At 42.4% G+C, this 16670-nt stretch overlaps 1 protein-coding gene and 1 long non-coding RNA gene across 6 annotated transcripts in view; one reads left to right on the forward strand and one right to left on the reverse strand.

Annotated features, from left to right (window-relative positions):
• CREB1 (cAMP responsive element binding protein 1) overlaps positions 1-7763 on the reverse strand; it is a 56959-nt gene extending 49196 nt beyond the window's left edge. For 3 of the 5 annotated variants that reach the window (XR_009520111.1, XM_060016216.1, XM_060016214.1), the window contains exon 1: positions 7519-7645. The gene's annotated coding sequence lies outside the window, so the exon portion shown is untranslated. Of the gene's footprint in view, positions 1-7518 lie in introns of all 5 variants that reach the window. The other 2 variants (XM_060016215.1, XM_060016217.1) reach the window with 2 other exon arrangements.
• Positions 7764-7879: 116 nt separating this feature from the next.
• Positions 7880-16670, forward strand: part of LOC132428409 (uncharacterized) — a 184438-nt gene continuing 175647 nt past the window's right edge. The window contains exon 1 of the long non-coding RNA XR_009520113.1: positions 7880-8090. This is a non-coding gene — a long non-coding RNA (uncharacterized lncRNA). The remainder of the gene's footprint in view (positions 8091-16670) is intronic.

Here is a 16670-nt window from a genome sequence, read left to right on the forward strand (position 1 = left end):
GAACCCTGAAAGTATTAATATGCTAAGTAAAAGAAGCTCATCACAATAGAGTCCTTTGATATGCAATGTTCAGAATAGGCAAATCTAGAGACAGAAAGTGCATTAGTAGTTGCCTAGGGCTCGGGGTATGGACAGATTGAGGCGTGATGGTTAAGGGATGTGGAGTTTCTTTTTTGATTAACAAAAATGTCCTAAAACTGACTGTGGTGATAGGTGCACAACCTTGTGAACATGCTAAATAACTACAGAACTGTACACTGGAAATGGGTAGACTGTATGGTACGTCAACTGTAGTTCAACAGTGCTGCTAAAAATGAATCAATGATGTCCAATTTTTAAACTGCAATATAATCTATCATGAAGGAGAAAGGATTAAGAGTCAGGATATCTATATTTTAGCCCAAAATATCACACCATTCCTGTTTATGTCGTTCCTCCTCTTACATGAATAACTTAAAGCTTCCTGCCTCACACTCAGGGTTTCTCGTAGTGTGGATTTATAGTTAATGTGACACTTTCTTCACCTCACCAACTTGTGAACATATCAAGTTCACTCTACTTCCATGTCTTCATTTTTGTTGTCCATGCCACTGCTTACAATATACTCCCCTTTACTTCTACCTTCCAAGTTCTTCCATATGCAATTTGAATACTATCTTTCTCACAAAACATTTCCTCACTGAACGCCTTCTCTTCTAAACTCAACAGTCCTTCAAGATAGCAAAAACTGATACTCTGCCACATATAAATCATTCTTTCTTATATTTTTGTCACCTCCACTATACTGTGAGTTCCATGAGGGCAGTAAAGCCACATACAAAGGCTTTACTGTTTATAGCAACTAGAACAATACTTCATTTAATATCTATAAAAATACCTAAATGAATAAATTTTCTCGTGATTATTCCACCAAATACAAAAAAGCTAATGGTCAATAAACATTCACTGAATAAATGACTAGATTGATAAATGGCAGGAAGTAAAACCGTAACAGCAAACAGTAAAGCTGCTACTGACACTTTTAAGGAAATGACACCCCTTTAAGAGTACAGAATTCAGAACAAGCAATAATTTTCACTTCAGTGATGAAAAACAAGATATTTCTGAGTCTCCTACTGCTAATCGCTTACACAAATAGGGATAACAACTCTAAAAATTGTTATTCAGCTTTGTTTAGATAACAAACACTTTTAGTTACATCTATGCTGTCATATAATTATAACCAGAAACTCACATGCAGATAACCAGCTCATTAGGAAAAGAGTTAAAATTGAAGAAAGAGGGCTTCACCAGTAGCGCAGTGATTGAGAGTCCGCCTTCCGATGCAGGGGACACTGGGTTCTGCAGGGGACACTGGGTTCGTGCCCCGGTCCGTGAAGATCCCATATGCCGCGGAGCGGCTGGGGCCGTGAGCCATGGCCGCTGAGCCTGCACGTCCGGAGCCTGTGCTCCGCAACGGGAGAGGCCACAACAGTGAGAGGCCCGCGTACCACAAAAAAAAAAAAAAAAAAAAAATTGAAGAAATCTTAGTTTCCAAGACGATTCACTAATTTTTGGGAAAGACATTTTCTATTACCATTGGTATAAATAAATTCTCAGACATACCCTCTACTCTGACACCAAGGTCATTAGTTATTTTAACTTCTCACTTAATTCTCTCTTCTCCAACCAAATGTCAGTCATTACTTCTCTCCTTTAGGAAAAAACTTACCATCGATCCCTCAGACCTCTTACTCTCCAAACCTTGACTGTTGATAGACTATTCAGAGTCTAGATTAATCCAGCCAGGAAGACTTTGTTCAGACAGTCCATCTCATTTATGGTAAACTTTTATTACTTTACTTCAACCCTGAGAAAAAGCAACTCAGGCATTTCAAAGTTTAACAAGGGGTACTATTGTTAAGTTGAGATTCATGTAACTAGCCTCAAGAATTGATTAAATACATAAAGGTAAATTTTTCATCACTGGATATGTAAAATACTGTCTTCTACTTATCTGCTGGAATTAACACCAAAGTATGAATGATAAATCTTCCCCTCCCTCCCTTCTTATTGGTAACCTAGGAGACAGGTGAACAAAACTAGGTAAAATAACAAAACATATCTTTCCAGGGCCAGGACTGGCAGAGCTAAGAGAAGAATGCAAAACAAAATAAAATAAAACAAACAGGACGCAAGATAAGACTTTGTATATACTAAGGAAAGAGGGGCATGCTGGGTGAGAAGAGAAACAAATGGCTATTCTTATCTGTGTTTCAAGTATGTCTCAAAAACCTACATTTACAGATTGATAGTACAAAATAAATTTAAAACCATACTTTCTTCTTACAACTCCAAAAAGTTTAACCAGACTAAGCACATATAATGACTGAGTTAGCATACGTATTAAATTGGCAGAGGAAAACAAGTAGCCATTGTTCTAGTTCTAGACCTTTACCTCTACCCCAAAAGGCAATTCACTGATACAATGACACTGTGAGAAATCATTTAATTCCCTGGTAGCCTCCAGATATGTTCCAGAAGAAAACTTTTCTGCCTTTACAGATTTCAATTATCCACTCCCCCCCCCACCCCCAACCAAGTCTAGAAAGATAAGTGCTTTGTAAACATTTTAGTCACTGAGTGGGCAAAAATAGCATGTATTAGTATTTTATATAAAAATACTAGTAAATCCTCAAAATAATAGTAAGACAATATTCTTTCATTAAAAGCTTTAACATATGTAACTGTCAACGTAAGCATACAAAGAATGAGATACACCATAACAGCTTCATTTAATGATTTTTTTTGAAAGATAAGGGTCTTTTTTGTGTCCCTGCTGCTAGAGTATTAGTTATCATTTTCTAAGCTTAATCAACTTAAAAAACTTACAGCATGTGTATTTTAAAGATAAATACACTAACAGCATGTATATTTAAAATGAACTATAGTTAAATGCTGCTTAGAAGGTCCAAAAAAGAAACAGAGGTACTGAAACTTGTTTTGTTTTCTAGTTGAAATGAGTATTACTTGGGTCAACTGGTTGACCAAGGGCTTTCACAGTAAAAAAAAGAAAAAAAAAATTATCTCAGCAGTAAAGTCTCAGTAGACAATCATACAGAAGAAACTCACCATTTATTTAGATATCAAATATAAAACTCACTGATAATGACACTAAGAAACATTAGAAAATCATCAAAAAATAAGTTAATGAGTATATAAAAAATTAACTCGGAGAAAGCTAGTACACTAATCAGGATTACTGGGTAGTAATAGTCCATGAGAATAGTCTGTTTAATAGAAGGTCTGGACTACATGAGATGTTCTTTCTCATTCAGAGAGAAAACTATAGACTATTTTTGGTTGAAATAACAGAAGGAAGTAGTTTGTTCAGGGCTATAAGAACCACAACAAGAGTTAAATTCAGATTAAATTCACTTTGAGACTTAAATCTTCTACAGCTTGCTTTCCTCTTCATGTACATCGCGATCATTTTAATAAAACTTAAAAAAAAACCCTGAAACTAAAAAGGTAATTAAGGCAGTTCAAATAATTTCCAAATTGGCATCTCTCATTCAAACGAAATCTTTCATTTAAAGAAATAAAGGCATAATGACAGCATTCCTTACTTTAAATGGTCACAAAAGAGCTAAAAGTAAAATCAGCTCACCAACCGGTTAACAAACACAGGTATATCCAGATGATGAGGTGCCTCATAATTAAAAGAATGAAGCTCTTTATGTCCTGACACAAACCAACTGCTAAACCATGTTACGTGAAAATAGCAAGATATATGAGTGTACATAGTATACTATCATTTGTACAAAAGGGATGGGTGGGGAGGAGAGTACATACATATTTGCTTGTGTATGGACAGAACACCTCTGAAAGGACAAACAAGAAATTGGTGCCACTTGGGTGACTGGAGGGCAAAACACATGACTCCCTGCTGTATTACATCCTATGTGTTTTGAATTACGGACTATCTGAATGAATTATTTATTAAAAAAATAAAACTGGAAATACAAAACATAATCCTTTCTTCCATCTTCAGGTGTGATCTCTCTTTCCTTTGACTGCTTTCTGATGACATAATACTCTGCATTGTTAGTCATCATGTCCCCAAAAGTTCCTTGAGGGTAGAGATATGACAATGTAATTCATCTTTGGATTCGCTGCAGCTTCTGGCCCAGTGTATTAAAACACAGTAACAATTATGATGAATAATTTAAAACATAACAGGAAACACTTGTTGAGCACTTGTGACATGCCTCATGTTTAATATGCATTAACTTATTTAATTCCCACATTTGTATGAGCTAGATATCGTACACTTATGACCAAGCAAATTGAGGTATGGAGAAGAAACTTGCCCAAGGTTCCAAGCTAGGAAGTTAAAATAAACCTTAAAAATAAATAGCTGTCATTAATTGAATCCTTAAGGAAGTACTTTATAATTATCTCACAATGCTATAAAGTAGCTTTATCAGATAAGGAAACTAAGGCTGAGAAAGATCAAGAAACTTCTTGTAGGTCACAAAATTCCTTGAGGGTAGGCACATGATAGTAGTGGCAACAGGAGGATTCAAACTGGCATGTGATTCCCAAACCCCATGCTCTTTCCATTAACTACATTATCTGTCACAGTAAATGCTAAATATTTGAAGTACCACAAACTGTGTCTCAAGTGATAATGTAGAGATGAGTTCATACATGAGTAAGAAAAAAACCAATCTTTTCATTTTTTCCATTCCCTATATCCTTAAATTCAGATTTGAGCTCTAACTGTTCAATAAAGAAGCCATCACTGGAGGTGACACTGTAACATGAAGAAAGATATGCTTACAAGATTATGTCACAGGCTGGCTATAAACAAGTCTACATAACCATTCCTGATAAGATACTGAAATGAAATTATAAATTTCAGTGATACATTGTAAGCATTAGGTTACAAGTAAATAATTTTTTTCTACTGTGTAAAAAAAGGAAAAAGATTTTTAAAATGAGGTGAAGTGGGAGACATATACTTGGTTTTACTGCAACCATATTATATCCCCCAAAACAAAACCCAATGTCTTAGAATGAAAAACAAAATAAAGCTACTTCTCTATGAAGAAACAAAAAGTCTATTAATCAGATCTAATCATGAAAATGAATTTCAGAAAGCAGAAAAAGGAAGGTGCCATTTTATGAATCAGGTTTCTAAGTTTCCTTAGGTCCTTATGTGGAAAAAAAAATCATTCGAAAAGTGTTACACTAAAGTCTTAAATTCCATAAAAAGTGTCCTTTTAATATTCTTCAGTCAATTTGTGTCAAAGACTCATTGGCTTTCTGAATACATGTCCATTAAGAAAAGGTTCAAGCAGATTTAACTGTAATTTCTGCTGATCCCTGGGAGGGAGCAAAAGTATAATTTAGTAACAAGCTCTAAATGAATATTCAAATATTAATGAATATAAAAGTTTAAAAAGTTTCACCTGAGATTACTAAAAGAATTAGATTATGAATTTATAAATAAAATTTTCTAAAAAATCTTTTGGATAAGACTGAAGAAAAATCCTATCAGAAAACTTTTTTTTCTAATTCAACAAAGGAAGAGTCATTGTCATATAGTCTGTTACTCAACTTATGCTGGTTTGCAGAAAATCGTTAAGGAAAACCAGTAATCTATAGTATCATCAAGACCATAATTTCCTCAGTGTTTGGAAATAAAATCATCTTCCCAATTCTTATGGAAAAACTCTTTATTACATCTTCTTAATTGTTTCTTGGTAATGACAAATTGCTAAGGTGGTTTTTTAAAGACTTGCAATACAGCAAAGTAGGTTTTGGAAAAGTGACTTGCAAACAGAAAATCAGAAGACAGTGCTTCTACTAACAATATTTATTCCTAACAAGAAACCTTGTATCAATCACAATTCTATCACACCCTGAGACAGGTAAGTATTTTAAAAACAAATAACCTGTTCATCTTTTGCATCACTTAAAATAACCATTTTGGCTTTATTTTTTAATTCAGGAAATGAGTGTAAAAGATTTCAATAGCTGGCAACCAAAAGTATCTTTTGTATTAACTTAAACCTTTAGAAGGCAAAACTGTTGCAAGCTAAGGATAGCATGAAATTCTAACTTCTGAAGAAGGCAAGACAAACTTAAATAGGTCATATCCCAGGTCCTTTAAAAATTGTCTTTTAATCTTTGATGTGTCAATGACTTTTCTGCTGTCCCTCTTCCCCAACAGGGAAAGAAAAAATAAACCTTGCGGCTTAAATTATTGTCGCTCTGGGGCTGGGGTTACCTACCGCATGCTAGACTAATAATGGATACTTTTAAATGCCTATTTTTAGAATTAGTATTAACCAATCTCTTGTTTACATTTAGACAGAAAGATGTGCGAAACATGGCAGGGGGTACATGGGGAGATCCAGAAGACCCAACACCACGGTTGCCCGCCCCCCCAAAAAAAGGTGATGTAAAACAAAAGTACATCGGCTAGTATGTTTCAACGAAGTGTTTCAAAATCTCTCAAGTGATTATTCCCTTATTGAAAAGGGTTAAAACCGAAACTGTTTTCAAACATCAGCTTCCCTTTTACAAGATCCCAACAGTTTTTAAAAAGTTACTACCAATATGTTTTTCTTAGCACCCCCTTCCTCCCCGAAAGAATGCATTTCCATGACTACTGATTTTAAAAAAAGAGGGTGAGGATAAGAGTCAAAAATTATTTTAAAAAGCGAGAGTTCTCATTCCTTCATGTAAGTAGAAAAACACAGAAAACATCTTTCCAACGGGGTGGGAGCAGGGGAAAAGGGCGTGAATAAAATACAGTACGAAAGGAAACCTTGGGTTTCGAACTTTATTGCACAAAGAGAGTGGAGAGGAGAGTAGGTCAGCCGGAGCAGCGCTTCCCCTCGCGAAGCGGGCATGCAGACAAGGAGGCTACCGAGAAGACAGGCACCTTCACCTCCTCTGCCCTCAGCTGTCGCCTTCTTCCTCCTCCACCCCCCGCGGGCACCCCGGCGGCGCTGCCCGGGCGGACGGCGGGCCGGGTCGGGGGCGAGGCGGGCGGCGGGGGCCGGGCGGGCGGAGCGGGGGGCAGCGCCCGGCAGGGCCAGGCCGGCGGGCGGCCTCTCCCGGGGTGGCTTCGGGCTCTGGGCTCCCGGCTCCGCGCCGGGCCCCGCTCGGCCCGGCGGCGGCGGCGGCGGCGGGAACGCGGGCGCCAGCTCGCCGCGGCCGGCCGCCCGCACACACCCCCGGCCGCCGGCTCCCACCCCGCCCGCCGCCCCCCGCCATGAGCGCCGCCGCTGGCTGCAGGCAGAGTCGCTGCCGCCCCGGCCGCCGCTGGCTCCAGTCCGCCGCCATTATTCTTTGTTCGCTGCGAGCGGCGGCGATGGTGTGGGGCTCGGGCGGAGGCTCCATCTTTACCACGGCCCCTCCTGCGAGGGGAAGGCCCCGAGCGCTGGTGTCCGGCGCCTCCCCGTCCCCCCTCCGTCCCCCCGGCTCTCTCCGGCTCCTGCCTCCTCCTCCTGCTCCTCTTACCGGTGGTACAAGCTCCTCCGTCACTGCTTTCGTTCGCGGCCCGGATCTCGCTGGAGTTTTATTCTCTCCCCCACGTAACACACCGCGTCAAACTACACCTCCGCCGCGTCACTCACCAACACTCCGCTTCTCCCAGCCGCCCGGGCCACAGGCAGCAGCAGCCGCCGCCGACTGAGGACTCGCAGCCAGGGAGCCAGCCAGCGCCGCCCAGTGCCGAGTGCGCAGCGGCCGCGCACGGAAACAGCCGAGCTCGGCCCGGAGGAGCTCGAGCGGCCCCGCCCTCAGCGCTGGAGGCGGAACTTGCCGAAGACCTTCGAGTTCCTTCGGGCACGGCGGAGGGCTTCCGCGGGGAGAGGGAAGGCGGAGGTGGTCTGGGGCCAGGGGTGGGGAGGAATGATCTAAGCCCCCCCTCCCCCTCCCCTCCTCCCTCCCCCGCCCTGCCGCTTATCGACGGATAAAACCGGCGGCGGAAATTTGCAGGAAGAGTTAGGGTTTGTGTGTGGCGGGGTGGGGAATTCCCGAGGGGTGTCGACTGCTCGATGGAAACCCCCGCGCGGGCTGCCCTTGCGGCGGTAAGCGGCGGGCTCTAGGGCGGCTGCGGCGTGCCGGGTCTGGGTCCCCGAGCGCCGCCAGCCCCGGGAAGTTTCAAACGCTGCCGGGACGGGGCAGACGCGCCACTGGGTCGGGGCCGCGCCTGAGTGCGAGAGTACTGCGAGCTGGGGAGGAAGGCCTGCAGCGGCTCTGCGGTCGCCCCCGAGGCCTGGGGCCTGGGCTGGACTCTGGGACGGTAGGCCGCGGCGCTGCGCCGGCGCGGCCCGGGGGCGTCGTTGGCCCCTGTGGGGAGGGTCTTCCGCCCCTCTGGGCGGGCTGGGCGGCTCTGCTTCGAGAATCCGCTGAGAAACCTGGCGCCCGCCGGCGGGGCCGTTCTGTTTCGGGGGACGGAGGCTCTGGGACTCCGGTCACCTTGGCGGGGTTCAGTACAACAGCGAGGACGGCCAGGCCTGGGGGGCACATCTTCGGCCTCCGAGCCGTGACCTGCGCTATCCGAGGTTGCTCTTCTACACTTTCGAAATGTCTTACCTTCCTCCTCCACCTGCCCGCCTTTTTTTTTTTTTTTTTTTTTTTTGCACCATCCTGTGTCGGTTTCTTTTCACAGCCCGTTTTCTGCAGCACAGGGTTGCAGCGGCTGCACCCTTTTCTTCACCACCCGCTCCCCCTGTGAACCCGCAGTGTGACTTCCGTTGCCTCGAAGCTACTGAAACTGCCCTTTCAGAGGTCACCCGAGACACGATACCGACTTTACCATTATCCTTTTTATTGAACTCGACAGTCCTCTCCCGGGCTTTCATGTCTATTGTAATTCACTTTCAGTCCCTTAAAGCAAACATGTTTTAGGAAGCCGAGAGGGTCCAAAACAGAGCTCCGTCCCTTATTGACTTACTGTTGAAAAAGAAAGAGTTCCCTAGCCTGGTCCTGTAGATCCCCTCGTCCTTTCTCTTTGGGCTGAAGAATATCCCCCTTTCCTTCTGTTATTTTCAACCTTTCCTTCTCAACCGGCGTTTCTGTCCAGTATTTGAACATTCTTAAGTCTCTCATTTTTTGGAAAACATTTTTCTCTTTAAATCCCTCTCCAACCGCGATTGTCTCTTACCCCGTGGACGTTCATGTCCCAGTCTCCTCAGCCCTCTCCAGTCTAGTTTCTGTTCTTACCACACACCTGAATCAGCTCTGAATTGTCACAGACAAGCTTCAGGCCTCATTTACAAGACCTCATTCTGGCATTTTACACCATTGCCCACAGCCTCATCCAAATATTCTCTGCCCTCTGCTCTTGTTTTCTTTTACCTCTCTGGTTGTTCTTTAACAACCAGCTTCTCCTCCTTTAGCCAACTGTTAAATATTGGAATCCTGTTGAGCTTCATCCTCTTCTCGAGTCCCACCATGTGCATTTTCCTAGGTGGTCTCATCCTCTTTCCGGTGGCTTCAAATACCCTTTGCCAAAGACTGTCCAGCTCAAAACTCAAGCCTAGATCTTGCTTTTGAACTCTAGATTCATATTTCTAACTGCCTGTGCTACACTTTCATCTAGATGACTTGATGTCAAACTCAACCTCTTCCCTCCAAAAGCCTCTTCCCGTAGACCTCGGATCAGTAAAGTACAGCCTGTCCATCTACTCAGTTCAGAAACCTAAGACACCTCCGACACACATCAGAATCACCTAGACCTGCCTTAAAAAAATAGGATTTGTGGCTTCTCATCCCACTCTAGTCTAAGCTACATTCATCTCTTGCTTGAAGTTCTGCACTACCTACCATCGAGGTCCTACAAAACTGCTCTTGGCTCATTCCAATCCATTTGCCATACTGCAGCCAGAGCAAATTTTAACAAATACAAATCTGATCAAGTCACTACCCTGCTTGAATTCCTTCAGTCCTTCCCTTTGCTTACTGAACACAATCTTAAGTCCTTGTCATTAAGGCCAGGCCCTCCATTATCTGGGCTCGTCTTCTTCCCAGCCTCCCCAGCAGTCCCTCTAGCTCTCTGCACTCCAGCCATGTTAGTCTTCTTATTTTTTCCAGGCTCTTTTCTCTTGTTCCCTACTGTAAACTCTCACCTCAAGGAATTTATACATGCTATTCCCTTCCCCTGAGATTCTTTTCTGATTCATCATACTTGTAATTATTTGTTTAATGTCCATGTGTGGTCTGTGCAGGTAGGGACCATGTCTGTCTTGTTCACCACCAGAATTTCTCTCCTCCCATCCCCAGCACAATGTCTAGAATGTAGTGGTGCTCAGTAAATATTGAACAAATAATGAATATCTCTATGGTCCTGGGAAAAAATCCTTAATATTTTGGGGTTCAAATCCTGGTTCAGCCACTTACTAGCTGTGTGACTTGGGCATATTTTTCATTCTTGCGCCTCAGTTTTCCCATCTGTGAAATGAGAAGATGATAATAGCACCTATATCATAGTGTTACTGTGGTAATTAAATGAGATCATTCATGGAAAGTGTACTTGGCACAGTGACATGTAATAAGTGTCTATTTAAATGTTGCCTATTACTAGCTTTATTTGTATATCTCACCCTTGTGTCAAATACATTTGCAAAATTGAGCTTATTATCTTCCTGCTCTTCTTACCTTGGCCCTATACATGATATCAAAATATTAGAATTATTTGCTCATAACCAATGCTTCTCATTCACCAAATACAGTAATTTTTTATTTAAAAATTTCCGTATATTCTTCTTTTCTGTTCACACTGATCTTCATTTAGGGCCTACCTCTTCATGCCTTAGTTACTTTGCTGACTTCCTGGGTGCTTCCTAGGTGCTAGTGGGACTGCAGGCCCACTTCTCCTATTCACTTGTGCCCTACTCTCAGACCAGTGGGCCTCAAACAGTTGTTAAGTCATACTTTCTCCTTGACTTACGCTCTCCTGGCCTCTGTTTTCACCTAATTTTGTTCATTCACTCATTCAGTCATCCAGTCATTCAAGTGCAAGTTATTTTACTAAATGCTTTGGATATACTTTAGATTTGAAATGTAGTCTCCCAGTTTCATATATGTGCTCTGGCATCTCCATAAACCATAGAAATGAACTAGAAATGTCAAACTTTAGCATCCGTTTTTATCTCTGGGACTTGAAAGCTACTCCCACTTTTGACTCAATTTTTCAATTGGAAAACAGGGTCAATATTGGGGAGATGAAAGTAGGGAAGAACACATGGATGTAAGTTGATATAGTATAAGGTAGATAAGATGGCAAAGGGGGAAGGTCTCAAGAGATGATTATAAAAGGCTTCAAGGAGAAAGTGGTATCTGAGAGCTTTTTTCTAACCACGGCTTCCTTTTCCTGTTATTTTTCTCTCTTGCTTCCGCTGTTGAACCTAATTTTCACCCTCACTGTGAACTCAAGTTCCATGAACACTGCCTATTCTAGTTCATCACCTCTCAGGACTTAATTTGTTTTTCTACCTAACCCCAAGGCCATGGTGACCTATTTTGTTTATTCTAAAAATACCTGTTGAGCACCTATTTTGTGCTATGTACTACAAAACTGGGGCTATCGCAGTAAATAAAACATTGTTTCTGCTCTCAAAGGTACTAGCATAAAATCTTCAACTTCTCCTCTTTCTGACATTTCTCTTTTTTGTTCACTCCTTTGTGTCCTCATCTAGCGTCATGGTTGTAAATACAATGCCCATGCTGACAACCCTCAAAATTATATCTTCCCAAATCACTCTCCCAAACTTTAGACTCATTTAAACAACTGCCTACTCACACCTCCACTTGGATGTTGTCTTAGCCTTGGTTCTCCCAGAAAGCAGAATCTGAGGCAGTCTTCTGTGCTCTTATTTTATTAGGGAGTACAATCTTGGGGAAGTGAGGGTAGGGAAAAGTAGTGAGTCAGGACAGGAGGTTAAGATTCAGTCAGAGGATGCTAACACTACCCTCCTCTGCAACATACACATACTTCCGTTTCATGTGGGCACCAAACAGACCCCTGTGTGAGATGTGTGGCCTGAGCATGAGGCAAAGCACTATTGGGTGGTTACTGCCTGAGGTTGGTTGGCCATGGCAATGAAGACAAAATAAGTGGTAGAAGACCCTACAGGCAAGGAGGCCAAGAGGATCCTAGGTGATACAGAGGTGTCTAATAGACATCTCAAACTCAATATGTCCAAAACTGAACTGATTTTCCCCCTCACATCTGCACCTGCAGTCTTTCCCATCTTAATTGCTGAGGTTAGAAATCTTGGAATGACTCTTAATACCTTCCTTTCTCTCACATCCCACATCTATTCCCGTAGGAAATTTTATTGGCTGTACCTTCAAAATATATCCAAAAACTGACTACTTAGCACCTCCACTGCAAGTGAGCTGGATGTATAATACTTTCATCTCTTACCTAGATTACTGCAATTGCTTCTTAAGAACTTCCCCCTACTTCCGTTGCCGTACACCAGCCACTCTTCTGCCTTAGCACCTGGGGGCTGTTTCAGTGCTTAAAATGCTCTTTTTCCAAATATCAAGAGAGCTAACTCCCTCACCTCCTTCAGGTCTTTGCTGAAATGTCACTTTCTCACTGAGGCCTTGACAATACTACTTAAAATTACAATTTGACACCCACCTCAATCACCCCTATTTTTTCTTATGGCACTTATTACCTTCAAATATACTGTCTGTTTTACTACTTTTTTTTTTTTTTTTATAAATTTATTTATTTTTTGGCTACGATGGGTCTTCGTTGCTGCACGCAGGCTTTCTCTGGTTGCGGTGAGCAGGGGCTACTCTTCGTTGCGGTGGGCAGGCTTCTCATTGCAGTGGCTTCTCTTGTTGTGGAGCACAGGCTCTAGGTGTGCAGGCTTCAGTAGTTGTGGCACATGGGCTCAGTAGTTGTGGCGCGTGGGCTCAGTAGTTGTGGCTCACGAGCTCTAGAGCGCAGGCTCAGTAGTTGTGGCGCACAGGCTTAGTTGCTCCGCGGCATGTGGGATCTTCCTGGACCAGGCCTCGAACCCGTGTCCCCTGCATTGGCAGGCGGATTCTTAACCACTGAGCCACCAGGGAAACCCTGTTTTACTACTATTTATGTTTATTGTTGACTGGCTCCCTTGCTAAAATACATGTTCTGAAAAGCATTATCTTTCTTTTGTTTACTGATGTATCTCAAACACTTGGAACCATGCCCTGACATATAATAGGTGCTCAATATATGTTTGTTGAATGAATTCCCAACTTGCCTGTGTTCAGGTGGTTCATACTATTCAGATTTATTTTCTTGGTTGCTTTTGTAATGAGCAGGAATATAATAGTTCTCCTTCTTATTTGGTAAGATTTCCTATAATCTTGATGTAACAGTTATCAATAAGAATTCCTGGAAACAATTGAAATCCCAAACACCTCTCTATAACAGCAAAAAAAAAAAAAAAAAAAAAAAAAGGAATGACCCAAATGTCCCCATACTAAACAGTTAACTATTTAATTCAACTTTTGTCCCTTATATGTACTCATACCTCTTTTAACATTACATGGGAACTATTCATTTGTTTGTCTGCATCCTTTATTGAACCATGAGCTCCCTAAAGGCAAAGTTGTGTTTTGTTGAACTTGCATCCCTAGTAACTGACATATAATAGGTGCTCAGTAATGTTTCTTGAATGAAAGAAAGAATGAATGGTTAGAGTTTTTCCAGCACTGGTCAAGGGACGGGTACCCTGCCCAAGTGATTCAAACATCTGATCTCCTTAGCAGTTCTTCCCCTGCAGTGTAGATGGATGCTTGAGAGTCTTCATAATTGGAAAGAGCGCAAGGTGGAGCTGTTGTCAGCACGCATGAAGTAATCCTGTGACTTTAATTGTACTTTCCCAATAGTTTTCCAACAGAGAGGAGAAAGCACTGATCTGTTACATCTATTTCTGTTCTGTTTACCAGTTATAGTTCCCTATGTAAATTAATATGTTGCTTCTTAAAATTAATCTTCAACAACAGCAACAACAAAACTCTCCATTTCTACTTTCTCCTCTCACTACTGTCCCATTTTTTTGCTCTCTTTACAGTAAGTATCTCTGAAAGAGTTATATATTTACTGTCCCAATTTCTTTTCTCTCATTTTCTGTTAAATCCACTCCAGCTAGCTCTTGCCCTCAGCATTCCACCAAAACTGCTCTCCACATTTCTTAATCCAATGGCCTGTTCTCAGTGATCTCACTTAGCAGCACTTGACACAGTTGATTGCAACTTCCTCCCTGTAACACTTTCTTCACTTGTTACACTTGTTTCTTCAGTGTTACAGGGCACTTCACTCTCCTGATTTTCATCGTGCACTCCTGGTCATTGTTTTCAATCTCCTTTGTTCACTGACCTCTCAATATTGGAGTGTCCCAGGTCTTTGTCCTTGGACCTCTTCTGTTACTATACTCTCTCCCTCAGTGTCTCATTCATTCTTATGGCATTGGATATGATAAATAAGCTCACAACTCCCTAGTCTCAGATTCAGCCTTGTATATCCAAGAAACTCCGCATCTCTACTTGGGTATTTAATAGACCTCTCCATTTTATTAAACCCAAAACCAAACTCCAGATCTCACCTCCCCTCAGAAACCTTCTCTGCCTACAACCTTCTCTATCTCAGTTAATGGCACCTCCATCATTCCCATTGCTGAGGGCGACTCAGCAGCTCTTTTATACCCCACATCCAATCTGTCATCAAATCCTGTTGTTATCTCTTCCAAATATGTGACCGCTCTTCTAATCTCCACTGATACCAGCTTGGTCCAAGCCACTGTTACCTTTGATTAGGATTCTACATCAGCCACCTTTAACTTCATTCCTTTCTCAGCCCAGCAGCCAGAGTGATCCTTTTAAACTTTAAAGCTGACCACACTATGATTCTGTTCAAAACTATCCAGTAGCTCCCCATCTCACTCAGAAAAAGCTGTGATTCTTACAGTTAGGCCTACAAGACCCCATTTCCTCTCTGATTTTACTTTCTGCTCTTCCTACCCTACCTTTCTCTGCTCAGAGGCCTGTTGACCATCTTGCTGTTCCTCAAACACTTTGGACCCACTCCCCTCAGGGACATTGCATTTGCTGTTCTCTCTGCTCGGGATGCTCTTTCCAGACGTTTCCACGTCCTCTTCATCTCCTCAGGTCTTTGCTCAAACGTCCGCATTTCTGTGAGGCCTTCCCTTACTACCCTGATGAAAACTGTTCACCCTACACCCCACCTCTCTCTTTGATCTTTTGCTCTGCATATCTCCTTTTGCTACTTAGTTTTCCTCCATAGCACCTGTCACTTTCTGGTATGTTATCTACTTAGCTCATTTATTGTGTTTGCAGGTACTTTTGTCTCTTTTTTCACTGCTATATTCTTAACATCTAGAACAGTGTCTTGTACATAGCTGGCACGCAAATGTTTGTTGCGTGAACGAAGTTGAAATTCTGGACTTAATCTCCTGGCATTGGTTTGTGTAAACAGGTCTCTCTCAGTTTGATCATCTCTGTATGCATCTATAAATATTGTTTCTGTATTGCAGCCTGAATCATGGTGGGTCCACCAAAGTTTTGCCTTCTTGTGGGGCTTGATTTCATCATGGCCACGCTCTCTGCCATCTCTGTCTCAGTTCCATAGAACTTGAAAGAGTTGAAGACCTCTTTGAAGCTTTCTGATCTTCCCATGTCTCAGAGTCAGAACTGATCGGGAAGATTCTGGTTGCTTCTTATTTCTATTCTGAGGACCAGGTGGTTAGCTACTAGTACTGCTGCATTCTTGTCTTCCTTGTGACTGAAAGCAGTGCCATGTAAACAAAGTCAGATGGCCTCTTATCCTCTTGGAAATTTACAAAAGGCCAGTGGTTGGCAAATAAAACTGGTAGCAGCAACAAGTGAAGATTTATTGAGCTCTTACTTTGTGCCAGGCACTGTTTTAAACACTTTTGATTTATTAACTAACTTAATCCCCATAATAACTCAATGAGGAAAATATTAACATTAGGAACATTTTATAGATGAGTAAGCTGAAGCATGGAGGGGTGATGAGATAAACGTCTCCGAGGTCTTAGAGCTAGCAAGTGGCAGAGTCAGAATGTGAACCCAGACAGGCAGCCTGGCTCCAGAGCCTGCGCTCTTAGCCACTGTGCTCTACTGCCTGGTTGTAGAATGAAAAGTGGGAGAGGGAATTTGCTTTGAGAAGAAAGCAAATTATAATTCCATCGATGTGAGTCTGTCATTCTGAAAGCATCATTGTAACACAAGCACTTTCTTCTCATGTCAGTTCTATCGCCATTTTCATGCATGATACAAGAATTAGGCTAAAAAGCTTCCACGATACCTTGTCACTCTTCCTAGCGAATGAGTAGGCTCCTTGAAACACTCTGCCTAGCCACCCCCTTTCATTTTTGCTTCACTAATTCCTAGTCTTTAGCTGAGCTCTGAAGGGTGTGTCATGAACTCTGAGTACCCTACCTAACTCCCTACCCCAAACCAACACTCTAGTCTGATTTAGGTGCCTGAATTCCATATTTTTGTTTCTGTCAAAGGACCCATCACACTTGGGACTTCCCTGGCAGTCCAGTGGTTAAGACTCCGTGCTTCCACTGCACGGGGCAGGGGTTCGATCGCTGGTCGGGGAGCTAAGATTCCACATG

The sequence above is a fragment of the Delphinus delphis genome, chromosome 7 (assembly GCF_949987515.2).
Source record: "Delphinus delphis chromosome 7, mDelDel1.2, whole genome shotgun sequence".
NCBI lineage: Eukaryota > Metazoa > Chordata > Mammalia > Artiodactyla > Delphinidae > Delphinus > Delphinus delphis.